Below are 23,705 nucleotides of genomic sequence, written 5' to 3' on the forward strand. Positions count from 1 at the left end.
CAGGACGTTCAAACAGTAATGATGAACAGACTGAATACCTCCACTCAAGGATATCGATTCTTCTGCAGTTTTGATTTTGAATCGTTCAAAATAATTTCCAAACCTGCCATGACTAGATATACCAACAAAACTTGGAAACTATACTTTGTATTTCATTCGATCGTACATTTGAGGAAAAAAATAAGTTTTCATAACCGAACCTTCGTCATTTGTATTTTTTTATTTTATTTTATTGGGTTATTTTATGACGCTGTATCAACATCTAGGTTATTTAGCGTCTGAATGAAATGAAGGTGATAATGCCGGTGAAATGAGTCCGGGGTCCAGCACCGAAAGTTACCCAGCATTTGCTCGTATTGGGTTGAGGGAAAACCCCGGAAAAAACCTCAACCAGGTAACTTGCCCCGACCGGGATTCGAACCCGGGCCACCTGGTTTCGCAGCCAGACGCGCTGACCGTTACTCCACAGGTGTGGACTTCATCACTTGTAGTCCAGTGTAAATTTCACTTAGAAGTAACAGGTTATTTAATTTTAATTTAAGGAATTGTGTACGAATCAGGTAGATCTGTAGAAGCAGCTTCTTTCACCAGTTCATCTGCTCAGCCATTACCTACAATGCTTGTGCGTCATAATTAGCTCTTGCAGAGTAAACCGTAAGTAATGTTATTGATTTTAGGGAGTTATTCTTTGAGATATTTCAAACGAAGAAGATTAATATAACTTTTTCTCGCTTTTGCTTCTTTTTCGAGATGAAAATAGTTTTACATAAAAAATTTCATAGCGTGTTTTGGGAAAGCTATTGATTTAACTCCCAATAAATTTAGTCAATTTAAGAGAGTAGTATATTATGATAATAAATGATTGAAAGAATTTTAGTTTTGTCCTTTAAATGTGCAGAAATTTGATACGAACAAATGCAAATGTAACTTTTCGTTTTGCAAATTAATTTTACTATGTTATACAATTAAATTTCTGAAATTTAAAAAATAAAACTAAAATTCTTTCAGTCATTTGTTATCATAATACACTGCTCTCTTAAATTGACTGAGTATATTGGCGTCGTGGTCTAAGGTATCTTGCCTAGGACTCGCGTTACGAAATGCGCGCTGGTTCGAGTCCTCATGGGGGAAAAATTTTTCTCATGAAATTTCGGCCAGTGTATGGGACCGGTGCCCACTCAGCATCGTGATGTACTTGGGGAGCTACGATAGGTAGCGAAATCCGGTTGCGAATGCCAGCTATAACGGCTGGAGGGGATCATCGTGCTTACCAAACGATACCTCCATTCTGGTTTGATGATCGTCCACCTCTGTTCCAGCATGTGGGCGTGAGGCCAGCAGCCGGCTGGTCGGTCTAGGCCCTTCACGGGCTGTAGCGCTACGGATTATATATCGGGAATTAAATCAATGACTTTCCCAATACACGTTGTGAAATATTTCATATCAAACAGTTTGTAAATATAAATGGAAGCAAAAACGAGCAAACTTGTGTATTGTATAAAAATTAAGATATTAGAATTTATTTGCAAATAATTTCAATAAGCAAAGTTCAAAACTATCGCACTAACTGGAAACAAAATGTAGACAAAATGAAACAAACGAAGGTTACAGAGAAAAAAAAATCAGAGTCACAATAAATTGTCGTAAGGGTGATGACATCATCTACAATTAGGTTAGATTATCTGTGGGAGCGGGACCAATGTCAGCTGTACCTTATTTCGACCGTTACTCCGTGCTACAGGAAAGCATTTTCCATAACTCGACAAACGCATTCTCGCTGTAGTGTGTAACGGGACTAAAGCTGCATCTTCACAGTTCAATTTTCCATGCGCGTATGCATAAAATCAGGGAATAATGTTGAAATAATCAAGTTTAAAACTTAGGTTCAATTAAGATGCATGAAGATTTTGTGTCTACATGATGCGACGTTTTGAACGTCATCTTCACTGCGTAAATATATTAAAATATTAAATATCAATCTTGCATTCATTGTTTGAATATGTAAAGTTGAAAGAAAAGTTTAATACATCTTGATTACACAACTTTTAAGACTGTATCACTTCGGAATATGTATGATAAGAACTTTCTTGTGTTAAATTTTAACGTACCTTGTTAACATGTTTCGACCTATTTTCGGTCATCTTCGGAACTGGTCGTTGTTGGTCTTGGCGCCTCTTGATGCGCCACTAGAACAATATGAAATATACAGACACACGAAAACACACCCCAACGATATTCTCAACACACAACTCAATTTCAAAACATACACTCTTTGACTCTACACTACGAACGCACTCACACAAGAAACGAGAGACGCCAAGACCAACAACGACCAGTTCCGAAGATGACCGAAAATAGGTCGAAACATGTTAACAAGGTACGTTAAAATCTAACACAAGAAAGTTCTTATCATACATATTCCGAAGTGAAAAGTTTAACCTGTAGATGTATCTCAGTGAATTCATTCTCATCGATTTACGGGGAAACAATTGGTGACACTGACTAAACAAAAGAACGACCTTGCAATAAATTGATAGCGATAAATCTAGCTGCAAAAATTATCGGGATGTATGACTGTGATTGGTTGGAATTGAAAATTTCATTACATTTCATTGATTGAAAATGGAATGACGTGATATAAACGAAATAGTCACATCAATTTTCAATAGGAAAGTAACTCATAATTTGATATCTGATTTTAGTAATGAGATTACAGTAACGTGTTATGCCATTATGAAAACATATCCTTTACAGTTACAGAAGTCGATGTGAAATTCGATATTGAAATTCGTTATTTTCATAATGAACTAGGTGTGTGCATCGTGCAGTCTCATTAGTATTCCCACGTAATGACGCATTCTCTTGCAGTCTCGTTTTTTCTGTGACGGCCCGCATGTACGTGACGCCCTGCAATCAGCATAACAGAGATCAATGAGGCAAAGGCTATACCTATAGCAGTGGGTACAGTCGTTTTATTTTATAGGGGCCAAAGCGATGCAAAGCAAGTGTAATCCTTTGATATAACTTTAAGCTGGTGGTTCTTTTATCTTCTTGTCTAGCTGTTTAGACAATTGTAATTTAATTTATTCTTAGCCTCTATAATAACTAAGGGCCGTATTCATAACGAGACTTTGGATGAAGACTTCCCAAAGTCGACTTTCGTAGTAAAGTTTAACTTTGTTAAAAGTCCTATTCATAGACAATACTTCTGAGACTTTGACTTCGGTAAGTCGAGATTTGACGATCTTGTTCTAATGTTGGCAATCAAAATCACTGCCTTCTGAACGAATTAAATTAATAGATAGTTGAAATATAGTAGGCATTGCCACAATCAAAGCCATCTTTTGAGTCACAAATCAATGAAACAATTGAACATCGGTACATATTAAGCAATTGTTAACCGTTCTTGCAGCTTTGCATAAGAATAATAATTACTAGTGGCTTGTGCAGCAGGTGCTGCTGCAAACTAAGTTCGTTAGACGTTAAAATAAAAATTTTTCAGATTTACTTTCAATGAAGTATACTTGACTTTTTGATAGTTATTTGCTTCCATGATAATGAAACATACTCCCTCTGAATGGGTTCTTTTAGGCCAAATACTTTTTCTTGAACCTATCCCCATTCAGTTTTTGAGTTTCAACGCGAAAACGCAAGTATCAATGTCAGGACGATAGCAGTAGCTATTTCAGGTCATTGTGGATTGTAGGCAAAAGTTAAAAAAATGTCAGGTTTGCTATGCTTTCGAACAATAGCATTTTCGTATAGCTGCTGCATGTATAACTTGAAATGTAGAGCGTAAAATCATTTTATCCTACTAAGACATCATGCTGAAATGATCTGAAGAGTACACAATTTTCGAGGCCTCTTATTTTATCAGTAAGTAATACTTTTTGATCTTTCCTTAGGAACTGTAATTTATGCGCTCTCTCGAGTCAATACTGAAGACAATGATACATATCAATATCTACACTACACCGCCATTAAGTATATGAAAAGGACCCAACCCCCCTGGGTTAATAAGTATAAAAAATCTTTGATTTTTAATAACAATATTATTATCTTATTTAAGTTTTATAGTTATATATAGCCTCCACTCGGTAAATTATAGAAATGAAGATCTAAATTAAGATATTCTCTACATTTACTTACATAACCTCAAAACGTTTCACTTTCATGTCATCAATATAGCATTAATATTATGTATAATTTATGAAAAAAATATACGCATCATGACAATAACTATAATAATATTTAATTTCTAATGGTAATAATGTCATCAAACCACCTCAAGTTTCGTAGATTTGAATATCCAATACACAGCTGTACTCACAAAATTATACATTGCAGAATCAGTTTTTAATAACAAATTGAATTGAGCTCTAAATATGTCGACAATCCTGCAGGTCATGGCCTTCGTGTAATAGCCTATTGTTTATTGTAGTGTGTGTTTCATTCTGAAATTCAATGAAGTCGGCCGTGATTCAATAAAATTAGTGCTCAAAACTGATAACAGATGGATTTCGGAAAATAGGAAAATTATGTAGGAAAATTGACATTTCACTGAAAACTACTATTTTTCCGAAAAACTTTGGGTTCCAAGCTTCAAAATGAGGGGTCATTTTTTAAAATCCGTTCAGCCGTTTTCCCGTAATTTCCATTACCAGTTCAAATTATATATATATATATATATATATATATATATATATATATATATTGTAAATTTTATTTCAACTCAACAATAGGATTTCATTCTTCCAACAATAATTCCTTTCTACAATTCACCTTAAACGCTCTCGTCAACAATAGGATTTTCACTCAACACAGTATTCGTTATAGCACTCCACTGACGGCAATGTCAATTTACTTGGACTATTACGAACAACAATGAACTGTTAATATTAACTAATATTTACAAAGCACTATTTACAAATCAGAACTATCAGTTCTCAGTTCACAGTTCTTCTAGCTCAGTCACTCGAGTTCACAGTTTCTCGAACCACAGTCCTTCAGAGACAGTTCACTGTACTCGAACTCAGGTCCCTCCAACTGCGGTCCACTGCACTCGAACTCAGGTCCCTCCAACTGCGGTCCACTACACTCGAACTCAGGCCTTCGGATGCTGACACAGTTGCGGACGCACACTCGAGCCGAACTCCGGTACACAAGACTTGCTTGCTTGCTCTGGCTTACTCACTGACTGGCTGACTAATCAACTGAAACTGCTCGAGTTCGCTGGCGTTTCTTCTTTTATAGCAACAGCGACGTAGCCTCGAAAGTTCGAGCGTCTCCAGAGATAGCACTCCAGAACAATCCAGAGCCCTCTCCTCTCTACCAGCACCAGATGCGCGCGCAATTTCCCTCGCCGCGTAGGCCCTTTCCCCTCTCTTCTCTCCGCCGCGCGCCGTCCCTCAGTGCTCCGTGGAGCCTGTGTCGGGTCACGCGCGATCTGCTCTCTTGCGGGACGCTGGTCGTGAGTTCGAATCTTACGTCGCTGTCACAATATATATATATATATATATATATATATATATATATATATAATATAGATTCGAGGGCATATTGTGAAACTAACGTAAGTACAAAAATTGACATTTCCATGTCTTTACACCAATCGATAATAATTTGTTCTTCTACCTGGCCACAAAAAATCGTAACTCAGTTCGCACAGTCTTGTATATAACACAATTCGTAACTACAAAACATGATGGTATAGTTTATCTGAAATAGTGTTGCCTGTTAAGAATTTTGTTATGAATAAAACATCTATTGTAGTTACGATAGTTACACAGAAAGCCTTGAAATTATTTCATTGTAAAATAATTTTGTAGTGATGATATGGAAGATAAGATTCCACCAATGACAGACTATGAAAGAGACATATTATCCTGCTGACAGTTGACAGAGTTATTCCCTGCATGTCTGCAGAAACTACTTAAAATTTATCTGAAATCAATATGCAGAAAACATTATTATGACGACCGCAAGGATTATAAATTAACTGCATTTCCAACTGTATAACCTATCATCTATAAAATTAAATAGTAAGAATCAATATTAAGCTATTAATCCTTACCTATAGCGTAAAATCGCGATGCAGTAAGTTGTATTATTTATTGGTGAAACAGATAATCCTCTTTGATTATTCATCAATGAAAGTTGAAACATGACGAGGATATTTAATAATAATAATAATAATAATAATAATAATAATAATAATAATAATAATAATAATAATAATAATAATAATAAAGCCGTAAATCCCCAGTGGGGCAAGGCCTCCTGCTTGGGCAGGGGTGGCTCAAGTCTTGACCATCAGAAGAGCCGACCTGATGGTCTATTTACATTTCTAGTTCTTTGTCCACAATTTCGCTAGCACTGGTTGTTGCTCCCACTCAAAGTTGGTTGACTGCGTCCTTCCACCTTGTTCTTTGGCGTCCTATTCTGGTCCACAGTCCTCCTAGCTGCAACTGGAACTCGTCTCCCCATCTGGTCCTCGGTCGTCCACGGTTTCTCCAGCCAATTCTTGGATCCCACAGTGTCGCCGTGTGTGCCCATCTGGTAGGTTGCACTCGTATCACGTGTCCTCCCCAGCGCCATTTCATCCTTTTAGCGAGTGTCACCACGTCCTCTACTCCGCTTCGTCGCCGTACTTCTTCGTTTCTGATTCTGTCTTTCAGGCTTATTCCGAGAATTTTCCTTTCATTCTTCTTTGGCATCTTCCTAATTTTAATGCCTGTTTCTTGGTGAGTGACCAGGATTGCGCCCCATATAGAAGTACAGGTGCAATGCAGCTGTTGAAGATCTGCCTCTGCAATTTCTGGCTCTTGTCCATTAGGATGAAGGACAGACTCCAAAACTTTCTCCATGCCGATGCTATTCGTCTATCAATTTCTTTGTCCATGCGGATATTTAATACTGTCTATCAAATCTGTACCTTGATTTGAATTTATAATCTATAATAATACACTAAGGAACATGAACAGCTTTAATAATCTCCTGGATGTCTTCAATATTCTCGGCAAATTCAACAATTTCCCAAATATCAGTCATTTTCCTTTTGTCCACGAACGAAAGTCAAAGTCAAAGTCTAGATTTTCGGCGACTTCGAAGTAAATTCATGATTGAAGGTTACTTTCCTCAAAGTGTCGACTGTGAATAGGAAAATGGTGACTTTGTGCTTTCCAAAGTGAAATTTGGTCCAAAGCCTCGTCTATGACTACGACCCTAAGCAGTAGAGATGTAGTTCCTAAAAACTGAATGTTAATATCGTAAATAGATGTTGACTTCGCATTTTTATGCTGTAAATATTATTTTTAAAATGCATTAGAACATGTAAAAAAATATATGGTTTATTTAACGACGCTCACAACTGCAGAGATTATATCAGCGTCGCCGGTGTGCCGGAATTTTTTCCCGCAGGAGTTCTTTTACATGCCAATAAATCTACTGACATGAGCCTGTTGCATTTAAGCATACTTAAATGCCATCGATCTGGGTCGCTATTACCAACTACGCTACCCAGTAGAACATGTATATTTTTTTTTGTGTGTGTTGAGATGTTTTTATAGGAAGCATATTTACAGCATCTCAATATTTGCAACACATTATTGAGAACCGAGGCTTATTTGAAGGTTTCCGTAACAAGCTGTTTTTTACGGTGATGGGTTGTTAACCCTTCGTCCAACCCCCAAGCTGGAGGACCACCCCTCATCGGCTGTCAACGACTGCTTATTCAATATATTCACAGCTACCATCCATATCTGGAGGCCGTCTCGTCGATCCGCAACCTGAGGACGCGCCATGCCGTGGTGTTAGGGACCCACAATACATGGGCAGGGCATGTAGCACTTATGGGCGAATCCAGAAATGCATATAGTGTTAGTTTGGAAACCGGAGGGAAAAAGATCTTTGGGGAGGCCGAGACGTAGGTGGGAAGGTAATATTAAAATGGATTTGAGGAATGTGGGATATGATGATAGAGACTGGATTAATCTTGCTCAGGATAGGGACCAATGGCGGGCTTATGTGAGGACGGCAATGAACCTGCGGGTTCCTTAAAAGCCATTAAGTAAGTCTTGTCGTTTCTACGAGGAACATCGTAACAGAAAAGAAAGTCTGCTTAAGTAAGTTAAAAAATTCCACCTCAAGATCTGGATGTAAACAACATCGATGTTCATAAACGACAAAATCTTAGGAAACAAGAATACGATGTGCGCTTTCACATAAGTAACTGGTGTTATTTTATTTCAAGAATATACTCCCGGCAATAAATTGATTTTTTTTAAGGAGGGTCTGTCTTCCTCCAAATGGCGAGATGCAATTAAGATGAATGCTAATGTAGCACCAGTGAGATGTCTTCATGGGAGATCCTTGCACGGTTTCCGTTGTAGATACTGCAATGAAGTTGAAGCCTTAGCACACGTCCTAGGATCCTGCCAACATGGAGAACGTCTGAGAAATTCAACATCCAAAATCTAATAGCACAGGCCCTTAGAAAAAGATCCTTTGAGGTTCATGAAGAGATGCATTGCGTCCGAAAGCGGCGGAATTAGAAGAGCGGACATGGTGGCTCTAGACAAGACTAATAGTAAAGGCTTTGTACTGAACACAACTGTTAGATTGAGATAAGCCAGATCCAACCATCTGAGGTCAAAAAAGGTAACAACAAATTTATGAGTCTACTATTCCGTATTTTCGAGAAAAATACCAGATGGAAGGCACCTGGGAAGTGCATGATTTAATGATCGGAACGAGGGGTACCATCCCACGATCAACTGTCAACACTCTGAAAACATTTGGAAGCCATAACATCATTCCTAAAATAATCATTTCAGCCATTAAAGGATCTGTGACAATTCTAAAAAATCATAATTCCCCTTCTTTTATTTGTTAGTATGTTTTCATTTTATTTCAGTAGATTATTTTACGACGCTTTATCAACAGCTTAGGTTATTTAGCGTCTGAATGAGATGAAAGTGATAATGCCGGCGAAATGAGTCCTAAAGTTACCCAGCATTTGCTCATCTTGTTAGTATGTCATTGGAATGAATATTATGTATAATTTATATTATTTCTAAAATTCACGTTCTATATTCACGTAAATTTGACTCATCTATTTACTGTAATCAGTTATTATACTTGTATGTGTAATATTATTGTTATTTTTTTTGGCAACCCAGGATGCTTGGCCATATGATTTTTTGGAAATAAATTATATATATATATATATATATATATATAATGTTCTGTGGACATCAGAGCAAAATAGTACTGTCGAAGTTCATTAATTTAAGAGAAAAGTATAAACAGGCGGTTTGACAGACTGGCAAAGCACAAAGAGTCATTGTTCGATATGAAGATTACTGTATTCGTGAATTTTCTCGAAACCTCAAATTCTTTCTCAGTATTGCAATACTTCTCAGTTTTGCATACAATTCACAAAGTGTACTTACTGACTTACTTACTTACTTACTTATTTTTAAGGAACCCGGAGGTTCATTGGCGCCCTCACATAAGCCCGCCATTGGTCCCTATCCTGAGCAAGATTAATCCAGTCTCCACCATCATATCCCCCTTCCCTCAAATCTATTTTCATACTGTCCTCCCATCTACGTCTCGGGCTCCCTAAACGTATTTTTCCCTCCGGCCTCCCAACTAACACTCTATATGCATTTCTGGATTCACCCATTCGTGCTCATCTCAAACGTCTGGATTTAATGTTCCTAATTATGTCAGGTGAAGAATATAATGCGTGCAGTTCTGTGTTGTGTAACTTTCTCCATTCTTCTGTAATTTCATCCCTCTTAGCCCCAGATATTTTCTTAAGCACCTTATTCTCAAACATCCTTAACCTATGTTCCTCTCTCAAAGTGAGAGTCCAAGTTTCACAACCATACAGAACAACCGGTAATATAACTGTTTTATAAATTCTAACTTTCAGATTTTTTGACAGCAGACTGGATGACAAAAGCTTCTCAACCGAATAATAACAAGCATTTCCCATATTTATTCTGCGTTTAATTTCCTCCCGAGTGTCATTTATATTTGTTACTGTTGCTCCAAGATATTTGAATTTTTCCACCTCTTCGAAGGATAAATCTCCAATTTTTATATTTCCATTTCGTACAATATTCTGGTCACGGGACATAATCATATACTTTGTCTTTTCGGGATTAACTTCCAAACCTATCGCTTTACTTGCTTCAAGTAAAATTTCCGTGATTTCCCTAATCGTTTGTAGATTTTCTCCCAGATCATTATTATTATTATTATTATTATTATTATTATTATTATTATTATTATTATTATTATTATGTTATTACTACTATCTAGTAATACCGCCGCGCTTTGCCAAAGATAGGAGAATATTAATGTTGGTTCAAATCCAAGCAGAAGCAAGAAATGGATTTCAAAGTAACCACTCGTTACAAGCTGTGTTTTCGAGTGTTGCAGTGTGTCAAGTACTATTAAAGATCGATCTGTATTCGCACGGGTAACATCAGATTACCAAGCGTATTATCTAGCGATCCATACAGTCAACTAATGGACCATGATCTTAAGCCATGGTGAACGTTCACATGACATTCAAACATGATCACGTTTAACAGTTCAATCGGAAAATTACTCGTACATTTGATCAAGTCAGTTCGCGTAAACTCAGACTCAGAACTCACTGAATTTAAATATATTACTTGAATATAATGATTAAAATCCAGTACCAAGATCTGTTGTAATGTAAGATTCTAATATCAATAATCGAATGCCTTCTTGAATTTAGTAAATTATTCGAAAAATTTGGTTAATGGAACACGAAAGTAGGGTAATTTCGCATTTAATACAATAAATGTTATATATTATGAACATAATTTAGTAATTGTGAATAATTATAGTAATACAAGATCGATATTTCCACATATTAATCCAATTACATATTTCAACATCATTTTCAAACCCAACACACATACATTTAGAAAAACAATATGTATCTTTGTTCAAAAAAAAATTATTATTATTATTATTATTATTATTATTATTATTATTATTATTATTATTATTATTATTATTATTATTATTTTGCTTTTTAACTTAGCTCTAGAATATGTCATTAGGAAAGTTCAGGATAACAGACAGGGTTTGGAATTGAACCGGGTTACATCAGCTTCTTGTCTATGCGGATGACGTGAATACGGTAGCAGAAAATCCACAAACGATTAGGGAAAACACGGAAATTTTACTTGAAGCAAGTAAAGCGATAGGGTTGGAAGTAAATCCTGAAAAGACTAAGTATTTGATTATGTCTCATGACCAGAATATTGTACGAAATGGAAATATAAAAATTGGAGATTTATCCTTCGAAGAGGTGGAACAATTCAAATATCTTGGAACAACAGTAACAAATATAAATGACACTCGGGAGGAAATTAAACACAGAATAAATATGGGAAATGCGTGTTATTACTCGGTTGAGAAGCTTTTGTCATCTAGTCTGCTGTCAAAAAATCTGAAAGTTAGAATTTATAAAACAGTTATATTACCAGTTGTTCTGTATGGTTGTGAAACTTGGACTCTCACTTTGAGAGAGGAACATAGATTAAGGGTGTTTGAGAATAAAGTTCTTAGGAAAATATTTGGGGCTAAGAGGGATGAAGTTACAGGAGAATGGAGAAAGTTACACAACGCAGAACTGCACGCATTGTATTCTTCACCTGATATAATTGGGATTGGGAACATTAAATCCAGACGTTTGAGATGGGCAGGGCATGTAGCACGTATGGACGAATCCAGAATGCATGTAGAGTGTTAGTTGGGAGGCCGGCGGGAAAAAGACCTTTGGGGAGGTCGAGACGTAGATGGGAAGATAATATTAAAATGGATTTGAGGGAGATGGGATATGATGGTAGAGACTGGATTAATCTTGCTCAGGATAGGGATCAATGGCGGGCTTATGTGAGGGCGGCAATGAACCTCCGGGTTCCTTAAAAGCCAGTAAGTAAGTAAGAACTATACTACGTTGCAATACTAACTTTCAGATCTTCAACTTCCGAGCCCTAATAATCACGTTCCTTTCTTTTCAAAGATCCGGATCGAAGCCAGTTTTCCATTATGTATAATGGGCACTACTTAACAGAGACATAGACAACTACTAGCGTGTACCACATAAGAAGGATTTCAAACAACTAACTGCTAACAGGCAAGCGACGAATCAACAATGCACAGAATCTGTTTTAAGTTACTTGTGATTGGCTACAAAAATACAGGGACATCATTTTATTTTTACTAACATTTTTAATATTAACCTGTCTATACCTTTAGAGAACCGGAAACACCGTTTGCTCCCCCCTCCAAGACTGGAGTTCGATGATACTGGCGTAAAACACAAATCACTCCACTAGGTATAGGAAGGAAGAAAAGTAGTTCATCCATTTACGTAAACTAGGAAATATCACGCTTTTGAGTTTGATAATTTTCATTAGGTTTTTCTTTAATCAAAGTACAGTACTGTATTAAGAATAAGTGTTTTTACTCACGAAGTGAGTTATCAATGCGAACGTATTCATTATGCAGTGTATATTATACTGTCTGCAGCACATTAGCGCACAATATAGAGAAAGAAGTTAAATTGAAAAATAATCATAATATGAATATTTAAACACAATTTTGAAAATGGTAGCCGTTCATTTCGATACAGGCTTCAGTTCTTTTGTGCATATTATCGCACTATAGACTATTGCATCTAATTCCAATTGCCAGTTTCGTCCTTCGTACTAGTAACTCATGTTGAAATAATTCTGTACCTACTCTACGTACTGTGAATTCAATCTTCACTTCTGCCCGACCCGAAAATATAAAATTACTCAGACATGCTATCTACTGTCGTCCAAGTGGTTATGCCGCAAGGATTGTAGAAAGGGAGGAAATCACGTGACAGTTAATTACTTAACGAGGCCCTTTTATTTAAGTTAAATTAAACAGCTGTATAATATTACGTAAACTTCCAATTCCTAAGAGAAATTAATGTTTTCAGAAAAGAGCTAAGACAGCCCAGCTATTACAGAGGGGCGAGCAGAAGCAGGTGGGGGAAATCGGGATGCGACGTAGGCAAACGGACAGTACCTGTGCGAAAATATGATTCAATATTGAAAGCTCTTTCGTCACTGAAAAACGCGAACATATTTCTGGAACGTACTATACTCAGTAACTCAGTACTGCTTACTATCTGCGGTCTTGGTTCTGTGTGGATTTGGAACTTCCTTAGTAGAAGGGGTGGGAGTGAAGTACATTCAAAAACTTAGGTACAATAAAAATTGAAGTAAAAATAAAATGATGTCCCTGTATAATTAGAAAAGTATTATAATTTGAATTTCTGGATCTCATTCGCCCGGATTTTAAAATAAGAGGAGTCTAAAATTTTTATATCCTCATCTGGAAAAACAGAAATAAAAAGAATTAATGCAGAGAAATGCCCGATTTTCAACAAGTAAATATGCAATTTGGCACGTTCTATTATTGGTGTACGACGTACAGTAGGTGACTATTTCAGTGTGCAGACTGGGTGTCGGCAAAACTATTAAGAAAGACATGAATACATGAAATGATTCGGTACTTTGGTCCTCTTTTATGAATTCGGGTGGTCCCTGGCTGGGTTACAGCAGACGCGGGATGTGCAGGAAAAAGATGGCGAGAAACGCCACGTTCATAGTGCTTTAAATCCCTCTTTTGTTGTTGAGAGTAGAGTGGGAATTCGGTAGACGAGTAAGGTAATAAATTTAATTAAATGTCAGTACTTGGAGAAAAAGTGAAAGGTGATTGCCATGTGTCATTTCCAAACTCTGAGATTTTCAGCTATAGTGTGATACGTAATTCGTTTCAATTTTATTTTTTCTTCTGTCATTTTTGAAGGACACAAGGGCAGACCTCGAGGACCACAGGTGGTCCGCGGACCATCGTTTGAGAAACACTGTGATGATGATGATGATGATGATGATGATGATGATGATGATTATGATTATGATGATATACACCAATTACTGGCATGTTCCGTGCTCTGTGACGTCATACCACGGAGCCGCCACACTCTTTGCTCGGCAATCTCTGCATATTGAGCACAGCGAGGAGAGAAGGTTCAACTGAACAGTGGTGGTACGGCGCCTATGCAATGACAGAGCGCGATCCATTCGTCTGAGGTAGTATGGGAACAGCACAATTACAATACATTTGTACGAAAACAAAACTGTACATCCGTGATAAATCAATGTAACAAAATATTTTGGTTTGCAATCAAATTTAATATACTTATAATAATATGAAATTCATAATACAGCCAGCTGCAGAAGCGTTCGCATTATGTAAATGAAGCTCCGAAAGTGCTATAAATATACAAATATAGAAATAAATAGTTTAAGCAGTACTACAACACTTTCTCTACTCGGAAACTTGAAAACAGTTCAAGTGTTTTAACAGACATTTTCCTACACAATATACAGATTGAACTATCTAGGCCCTAACTTGGTGAGTAGTATGCAAAGTATATTTCAACTTTTGAAACACACCATCACTTTGTGTTACTATCGTGCCCAAGCTAAATGCTTTGTCGAGATCAAACTGTGTTATGGAGTATGGAGGAATGGCGAAGTGTTTGATTTGTGGCAAGCTGTTTCAGCATGTAAAGAAGTTCAATATACAGTGCCATTATTCTGTATGCCACACAAACGATTATGACAAATATGGGGGAGAAGATCGGCAAGTAGTAGTGCAGCAATTGAAAGATAAATTGTTAAGTGAAGCTAGGGAACACACTGTCAGTGAATCAATGGTAAGCTAAAGGCTTAAGATATAGGATTTCACTAGCCATTGCAGAGAACATGCGTTCTTTTAATGACGGGGAATTTGCCAAGAATGTTGCCATCATGGCCGCAGAGTAGTTATTCTCTAGCAAAATACAGAAATGTGATCCATCAATTTATCTCCAAGAACTGTCGTATCATTGCTGCACTGACGCCACTGCGCTGGTGCGTGTTAACAGTAATACGACTCAACTGCTCGCTCTTCCAAGCTCTTGAGGCCTGACTGGTTCTTACGTTATAACTGCAGCTTCTGCCGGCCACTGATATACACGATTGTTCATCGATCCAATGTTTTTGTTGAAGCAGTATTTATTCTTTGAAATAAATTGATCTAGGTACTGAAACTGGGTGTCATTGCATCTGTCTGCCCTCGCACAAACAAGACTGCCAATGTTTCCATGGACCTGTAATGTAAAATGCATTAGGTGTCGTTAGCAGAGCACATTATCCCAGAATAGGGCTCCAAGTGCACCATTATGGACACACTCGTGTTTTCATGCTTATTCATTGCCTCCATTGCAGCGCTCCATCTTTTTTTTTTTTTCTGATGAGTTTACGACTCTTATTTGGGTCAGTACTTTTTCTGCTTAAAGAGAAGCTTAACTAGGTTGGAGAACCGAGTCGCAAAATAACACAGCGTATCAATTTATTAATTAGTGCCGATAGCGTTACCTTCATTACAAGTCGTATTTTAATCCTTTCATAAAACAGAAAAGTATGTTTTTCAAAATGCGAGCATCCAAGAGCCGAAGTACTTAATGTGAAGGTACATAGAAATTGCGATGTATTTTTCTAGCTTATTATATCCAGTCGTTTCATATCATAGAGATAACAGTTATTCACAATTTCATCCACACTGCACTCAATTTCGTTCTATTTGACAGTATTATGCAATCTCCACCGCTGTTACAATTTCTGTTTTGCTTATTACGTGTCAACTTTGGGGGAAATTATTGCATATTATTTATTTACTACATCAAAACTTCAGATAAAATAGTTCCATAATTCCGTTATTTGTAAATATCAGGTAGAATATTTTAATGTTTCTTATTACGTGGTCAGGGGTTACATTTACACATTGTTTGGCATATTTAATTTCCATTTGAATATAAGCTCAACGATAACTGTTGTACTTATGTAACCTGTGTATAAAAAATGGAACTGATTTGGATGAGTGCGAAAAATGCACGCCATATAAAATTGCATACATAATTTTGTTTATAACCATATCAAATAGGCATATCTTCTAAAAGTAATTATTATATTCCCATAATAAACATTCTACGATGTTCAAAGAGAACAAAATTGCTAGTAGGTTGCAGTAGATCACGGATCAGTTTTATGAACTGTACTATAACGAAACCGGTGTACTGTGTGGTTATGGTTTTGGCTACCGTAACCATCAGAAAATAAGTGTATATCCTACTTAAATGACATGTACAATTTTATATAGCTCAACTAAAATATGTTTTTATATTTACTTAATCTGTTTACTATGCAGTGTTATATTTTTGTTTAGCATAACTGATGAATTGTATGTGCTATAAATTGAATAGTATACTGTATAGGTCAACTGATGAATTGTTTAAGCTTATAAATTGAATTAATCTACTTCATATCAATTGTACAATTTTGTATAGCTTAACGAAAATAAGTTTGTAAATTGAACTAATTTGATTGTATATGTTTGTATAGTTTCGCTGATGAATTGTATATGCTTTTAAAATGATTACTAGTCTGTGTAGCTCTACTGATGAATTGTATATAGGCCTACTATAAATTGAATGGTAGTCTGTATAGCTCAATTGATGAATTGTATATGTTGTAAATTGTATAGTAGTCTGTTAGCTCAACTGATGAATTGTTTATGATTATAAATTGAATTAAGCTACTTGATATTAATTGCACAAATTTGTATAGCTTAATGAAAGTATGCTACTTTTTATTGTATATATTTGTATAGTTTTGGCCGATGAATTGTATATGCTTTAAATTGAATAGTAATCTATATAGCTCTATTGATAAATTGTTTGTGTTTGTAATTTGAAGTAGTTTGCATGATATGTATTATCAATTTCTGTATATCACAACTGGTTGAATTGTTTATGCCTTAAATTTAATTAACTTACTTGTTTTGTATTATACATATAGCTCAACTGATGAATGATCGTTTGCGTTTGTAAATTTAATAATCTGATTGGCTATGTATTGTATACTTTTAGTAGAGCCATCGATGTAGCTCAGTCGGCAGACTCGTTGAGCTGCTGATTCGGAGCTGCGTTCGGGCTTGGGTTGAATCCCCCTTTGGTCTTTGTTTCTTCCGAGGTTTTCCACAGCAGTGGGACTGAAGCCGGATGGTCTATGGCGAGTCCTTGGCATCAATCCCTTTGATTAAATTTACCCCCCTTTGATTTGATTACCTGGTTGGGTTTTTCCGAGCTTTTCCCCAACCCAAAGGCAAATGCCGGGTAATATTTTGGCGAATCCTCGGACCTCACCTCATCTCACTACATCTCGCCAAAATATTGTAAAAAATTGCACAAAATCGTAAAAATTGTAGAAAATTACTAAATTGTGAAACTGTAAAAAATTTGTAAAAATTGTAATTGTAATATTGTAAAATTTTGACTTGTTCCACATCTTAACGCTTCATTGCTCATGTAAGATCTGTGGAATAAAATGAATGAAAGAATGAATGAATGAATGGATGGATGGATGGATGGGTGGATGGATGGATGGATGGATGGATGGATGGATGGATGGATGGATGGATGGATGGATGGATGGATGAATGAATGAATGAATGAGTATACTTGGGACATTGCATTGTTGTTCAGTTTTTCTTGCATTAACAGCGTTTCTAGCATAATTTATATAACATTCACCTTCAACTTTAGCTCTTTAATAGCTGAACTCTTATACAGATGAGACACCTTTCCTTCTTTTATTACTTGAAAATCTCACTCTTTTCTGAAACACTCACGTTGAATCTTCGAGAGCATAGGAGTACAAACAAACAGCCAACACACATTGAAATAAAACATTGCATTCTGGAAAAATGCTAAACATGTACTTGGAAAAGGCCATATGTCCGGAGATAAGGCGCTTTCGAACTAAACAAAGAAATTTATACTAGATTCTGCTGCATACATAAAACTCTGAGAAATGGCTCTTTCACAAAAAACGAGCAGCTCTTTTCAAGAACACATTTATGTAATAAAATTGGATTTATAGCCTTTTCCAAATAACCGATTCAATTGTTTAAATTCATAAAGGGCTGAAATATTGTCGGTAAACTAATATTTATTTTTAATATATCTTCACCTTTTCAAAACGAACGACGAACAACGTATTTTGCTTTAAATAATAGCAAATTAACAGGTAAAATTGCTTGTGAAGAATATTCTATGGTGACAGGTGTATAAAACGGATTAGGCCTGGAACAGATCATAAAGTTTGCAACAAAGAAAGAATACGTAACTTTAGGGGAGAGTCGGGTAGTATCGGACATCGGGTAATATCGGACAGTGAGTTTCTTTCATCTACCACACGATGATAGTACCTGATTGACATGGTTACGTTTCTGTGATGTCGCATAGAGAAACGTAGCCATGTCATTCAGGTACTACCATATGGTGGTAGATGAAACAAACGCACTGTCCGATACTACCCGATGTCCGATACTACCCGACTCTCCCCTATTTCACGCTGTTCAGAAAAGGCCTACTTTTCATGCACAAAACTGTTCAGAATTGCCCGACTTTCTGGTATGGTAGCAAAATAATTTTTAAGTAATACGTTGTAATAAATATCTTCTGCATGCTTTTCACATGCGTTAAGATTTCGTAACGGTTTTTTTTTACATCACAAAATATTCTATAAAATTTGATTAACTTCAGGATTAATTAAATTAAATACGATACTTTCATTCGGATTCCCTACGCTAGAGGTTATTCAACATACTTGAAAAAATATACATTTCACGGAATTATTTTATCAGTGTATTTGAAAACAGTTTTTCGCTGATTCAGTTAAAGTCTGCGTCGTTTATAAAATATTGTGGAAATAAAAATTTTGTTTTCACATTCGTGTATTCATACGTACAAAAGCAAACAAATAGCCTGCTAAAAAAAATTGCAAACTGCTGTGTGCCTTTCACTGCCTATACGAAGTAATATTTGTTTTACTGTACATTTAAATAAAAATACAGCAATTGAATCAGTTATTTGGAAATGGCCATATATCCATATTTTCAAATTTTATAGGAGAAAGTAAAAACTGAATAACAGAAAACCTCTAAGCGATACTAGTCATCTTCTTTCATTATTACTTATACCTATTTAATGTCAATTTTATTACAAACTTTCCATAAAAACAGTGTTAATTTTAGAGGGAAAAAAACACATTTTTAATGAGTGGAGATATGGCCCTTTTCAATTAAATGAAGACAGTTAACAATATTTTATCGTAAAAAATCATATTTGATGCTCAGAAAATATGTTTAAATTAAAATCAACAACAAAGAAGCAACAGAGGAGAGAAAATGTCTATATTCTTCAGAAAATGACAATCATAGTCTTAGAACCCCTCTCCTACTGGAGCACTTACGTCTCTCGTAGGCCACTGATAGATTATTGTAGTTAAAGGTAAAGGTAGCTCAGTCACATGCCATGAAGGTACTGTGCAAATGTCACGAGAGGATTCTTGCGAGGGGAGTATGGTCCTTGCGGGGTAAGAGGAGAGAGTAACCAGTAAAGGTAAGCGTTCACTACATCGTATCGCACTCGTACGAATCGCACGCAACGGATATTTTAAGTGCAGTGCGTTCACTGTAACGGTTCCACCTCATTGGATTCCCCTATCAGCTGTTTAAAACATGACGTCGTACGATATTGACATTACTGAAAACAGAGGAGTTGAGGTTAGGTCTATTAATTACGTCTGTTAGCGAATAAGAATTTGTAATTGCTTCATGCGTCTTAATTGAAGAGGAAGAAACGAAAGAAATATTGGTTACATAATATATTTGCAAGAAACGACTTGATTACTGTAATGGGAACGCCTCAAATTATATAATGCTTCGCAATTTTCTACACGCGAAATAAGTTTTCCGTCTGCCATTTTGGCGCGACACTGAACATGGCACAACATAATAGTAAAAGTTGAGCAATTAAAATTGATTTATTAAAGAAGGCCATGATCGCACGCATCGGAAAAGCTGCCCATCTGAGAAACGTGAACGGATTTGCCGAGAGGCGATGCGTGCGATACGATGTAGTGAACGCGGTTACATAACAGTTACAGCAAAGATAGTCTTTTTCCGATCCGTGCGATTCGTCCGATACGATGTAGTCAACGCTTACCTTAACTCAGCGTTCTTGAAGGAGCAGGTGGATAGAAGTGATGTCATTGGTCGGCTGGTACAAGCACGGCTCGGTCAATGGCCGGCCGGTTCCGTGTCGGGGATAGGTTATAAGAGTGGGGGGAAAACTCGCATTCCTCGCTCGGATCTTCTCGTGAAATGCGGACTGTACTTTGAGGACATGGAGGTAAAAGCCCCATGCTTAACCTTAACCACGCTCCTACCGCCTTTTATCTCTGGAAAAACCCTGTATTCAATTTAATAAGAGGCCATTCTAGTAGTTTGACAACAAGAAAATCCCGTCACCACCCGAGATCGGACCCCGGATCTTTCAGTCCGTAGCCAATTGTTCTACCAACTGAGCAGTTTTTTTATATCACTCATTTTTGTAATATTGATGAGGATTTCACCATTATATGTAGGCCCTACATGTGTCTGGCAGTAATGGAGCATTATGAGCACGTTTCCCTAGTGAGAAATCATATTTTACAATCCATCTGCGGTTTGATGCAGTCACAGTACCAGGCCTAGTTACACAGTATTCGGAATAAAAATATTTTTTTAATCTGGAATAATATTTTCATATATTTTGATATTTTTTGCTTCTGCCTGAACTGAAAGCGTATCCTTTTTTTAATCTTTTGGCCATGTTTTGTAGTCTAACACATATTCAGTCTTTAGGCTGTGTTTATGATTTTAAATTTTGATGTAGAACGGATCGGAACAAGTCATAATATTCTTCAGGTATATAGATTCGGTCTCGTCTCCTAATAAATCTCTTTGCAACACCAATGTATCTGTTGCAGGAAAAAATGAATGTCGGCTCACTGGAAAATAGCGATGAATCTTATTAATTTACGAAACTCGTTGTTTCATATAAAGATCACTGAATAATCTTCTCTCTTTCCAATCCACACCTATTTTCTTTAGGATCTCCATCAGTTTATTCCAGTCCACTCTGTTAAAAGCCTTTTCTAGGCCCACAAATTTGTATTATTATTATTATTATTATTATTATTATTATTATTATTATTATTATTATTATTATTATTATGTATTGTGAGTCCCTATCGCCTTGGTATGGCGCGTCCTCAGGTTGAGGATAGGGGAGACGGCCTGCAGATATGGAGGGTAGCTGCGAATGTATTGAATAAGCAGTTGTGGACAGCCGATGAGGGATGGTCCTCCAGCTTGGGGGTTGGGCGAAGGGCTAACAACCCATCGTAAAAAAACAGCTTGTTACGAAACCACACAATGAGCCTCAGAATGAGACTGTTTCTCTGGCATGAACACAGCACATGCTTCGGAAAATATTTGGGGCTAAGAAGGATGAGATTACAGGAGAATGGAGAAAGTTGCATAACGTAGAACTACACGCATTGTATTCTTCACCTGACATAATTAGAAATATTAAAACCAGACGTTTGAGATGAGCAGGGCATGTAGCACGTATAGCTGAATCCAGAAATGCTTATTTATTTATTTATTTATTTATTTATTTATTTATTTATTTATTTATTTATTTATTTATTTATTTATTTATTTATTTATTTATTTATTTATTTATTCATTCATTTATTCATTTATTCATTTATTTATTTATTTATTCATCCATTTATCCATTTATTTTTCTAATAATTGTAACATAAAATATAATATTCACAGAAAAATTTTAGCTCGCCCTTGAAAGAGTAGATCTCGTGCTCAGGGGCGGATTCCTAAATAGAGTGTTAGTTGGAAGACCGGAAGGAAAAAAGACCTTTGGGGAGGCCGAGACGTAGATGGGAGGATAATATTAAAATGGATTTCAGGAAGGTGGGATATGATTCTAGAGACGGTCAGCGCGTCTAGGCGTGAAACCAGGTGGCCAGGGTTCGATTCCCGGTCGGGACAAGTTACCTGGTTGAGGTTTTTTCCGAGGTTTTCCCTCAACCCAATATGAGCAAATGCTGGGTAACTTTCGGTGCTGGATCCCGGACTCATTTCACCGGCATTATCATCTTCATCTCATTCAGACGCTAAATAACCAAAGATGTTGATAAATCGTCGTAAAATAACTATTATTATTATTATTATTATTATTATTATTATTGTCGTTGTTATTGTTATTATTGTTATTGTTATTATTAATTTTATTATTATTGAAGAAATCTAACCGAAAGTCAAAAGAATTAGCGTACAAAACCCTTGTTTGCCCAATTATGGAATATGGAGCAGTAGGTTGAGATCCGTACAGACAAAACCAAATCGATTCAATAGAAAAGGTCCATCGCAAGGCAGCAAAATATGTCAAAATGGGGAAGAAACATGGTGAGGAGATAGTACAAGACTTAGGATGGGAACTTCTCAAGTCAAGGCGACGGAAAACCAGACTCACCGCATTGTTTAAGGCACAAATGGAACACAAAGCATGGACCGACATCAATGCTAGATTAGCAACACCATCATACTTAGGAAGGGCTGTTCATATTAGGAAGTTTAAATGTAGAAAACAAAGAACGGACGTGGCAAAATTTTCCTTTGTTAACCGCACAATAGTAGACTGGAACAGCTTACCTGCGGCAATCTTTCAGGGTGGTCCTCTTAAAAGCAATACATTTAAGGAAAGGTTGAGAAGATTAGACTGAAAATGTAATTGGAGGTGCAGTGTAATTATTTAAGTTGTGTCATGTAATTAATTGAGTTGATATATAATTAATTAAGTTGATATGTAATTAATTAAGATGATATGTAATTTAGTTGATATGTAAATAAATTAAGGTGATATGTAATAAATTAAGATGCTGATATGTAATTACTTAAATTGGTAATAGTTGGGTGAAATAGAAGTACTTATAAGTTAGATTTACTTTTGCTTATCATAGGCATTATTTATTATAGAATAGTTTTTATTTATAGTCCTAGGTTTATTGCATCTACTATTTATAGATTTACGTTTATTTTATTTTATTTCATTTTATTTACGTTTATTTTATTTCATGTAATTGTAATTATTGTATATTATATATCACTACCACCGGGTGTATACCCAATTGTAGTATTAATAAATACATACATACATTATTATTGTTATTATTATTGTTATTATTATTATTATTATTATTATTATTATTATTATTATTATTATTATTATTATTATTATTAACCAGGTGTTGAGAGAACACACACAGGTGCAGACAAATTATGTATCATAACCCCAAGGGAATATATCGATTCTTGGATGCACGAGAAGTGAGTAGAAAATGTAATAAGCTTGACACAGCAAACTGAAGGCACGCTTGAGAGCCTTACTTTAACTAAGGTGACTTGTTTGCCTTCATCCATGTTGACTACCAACGGGCTATGTGGGCTGTTATTGTTGGGAAATTAAATTCCCTCCAGTATAAACAATCATGGCTGGCAGGCATGTGGATATAGCCGTCGTATTAATTATGACTTCCCGGGATTACTTCCGTCCCCCGCTCCAAATTAGCCACTGCGCTGGACTAAATGGAACACCG

This window comes from Periplaneta americana, chromosome 3 (assembly GCF_040183065.1).
Source record: "Periplaneta americana isolate PAMFEO1 chromosome 3, P.americana_PAMFEO1_priV1, whole genome shotgun sequence".
Lineage (NCBI taxonomy): Eukaryota > Metazoa > Arthropoda > Insecta > Blattodea > Blattidae > Periplaneta > Periplaneta americana.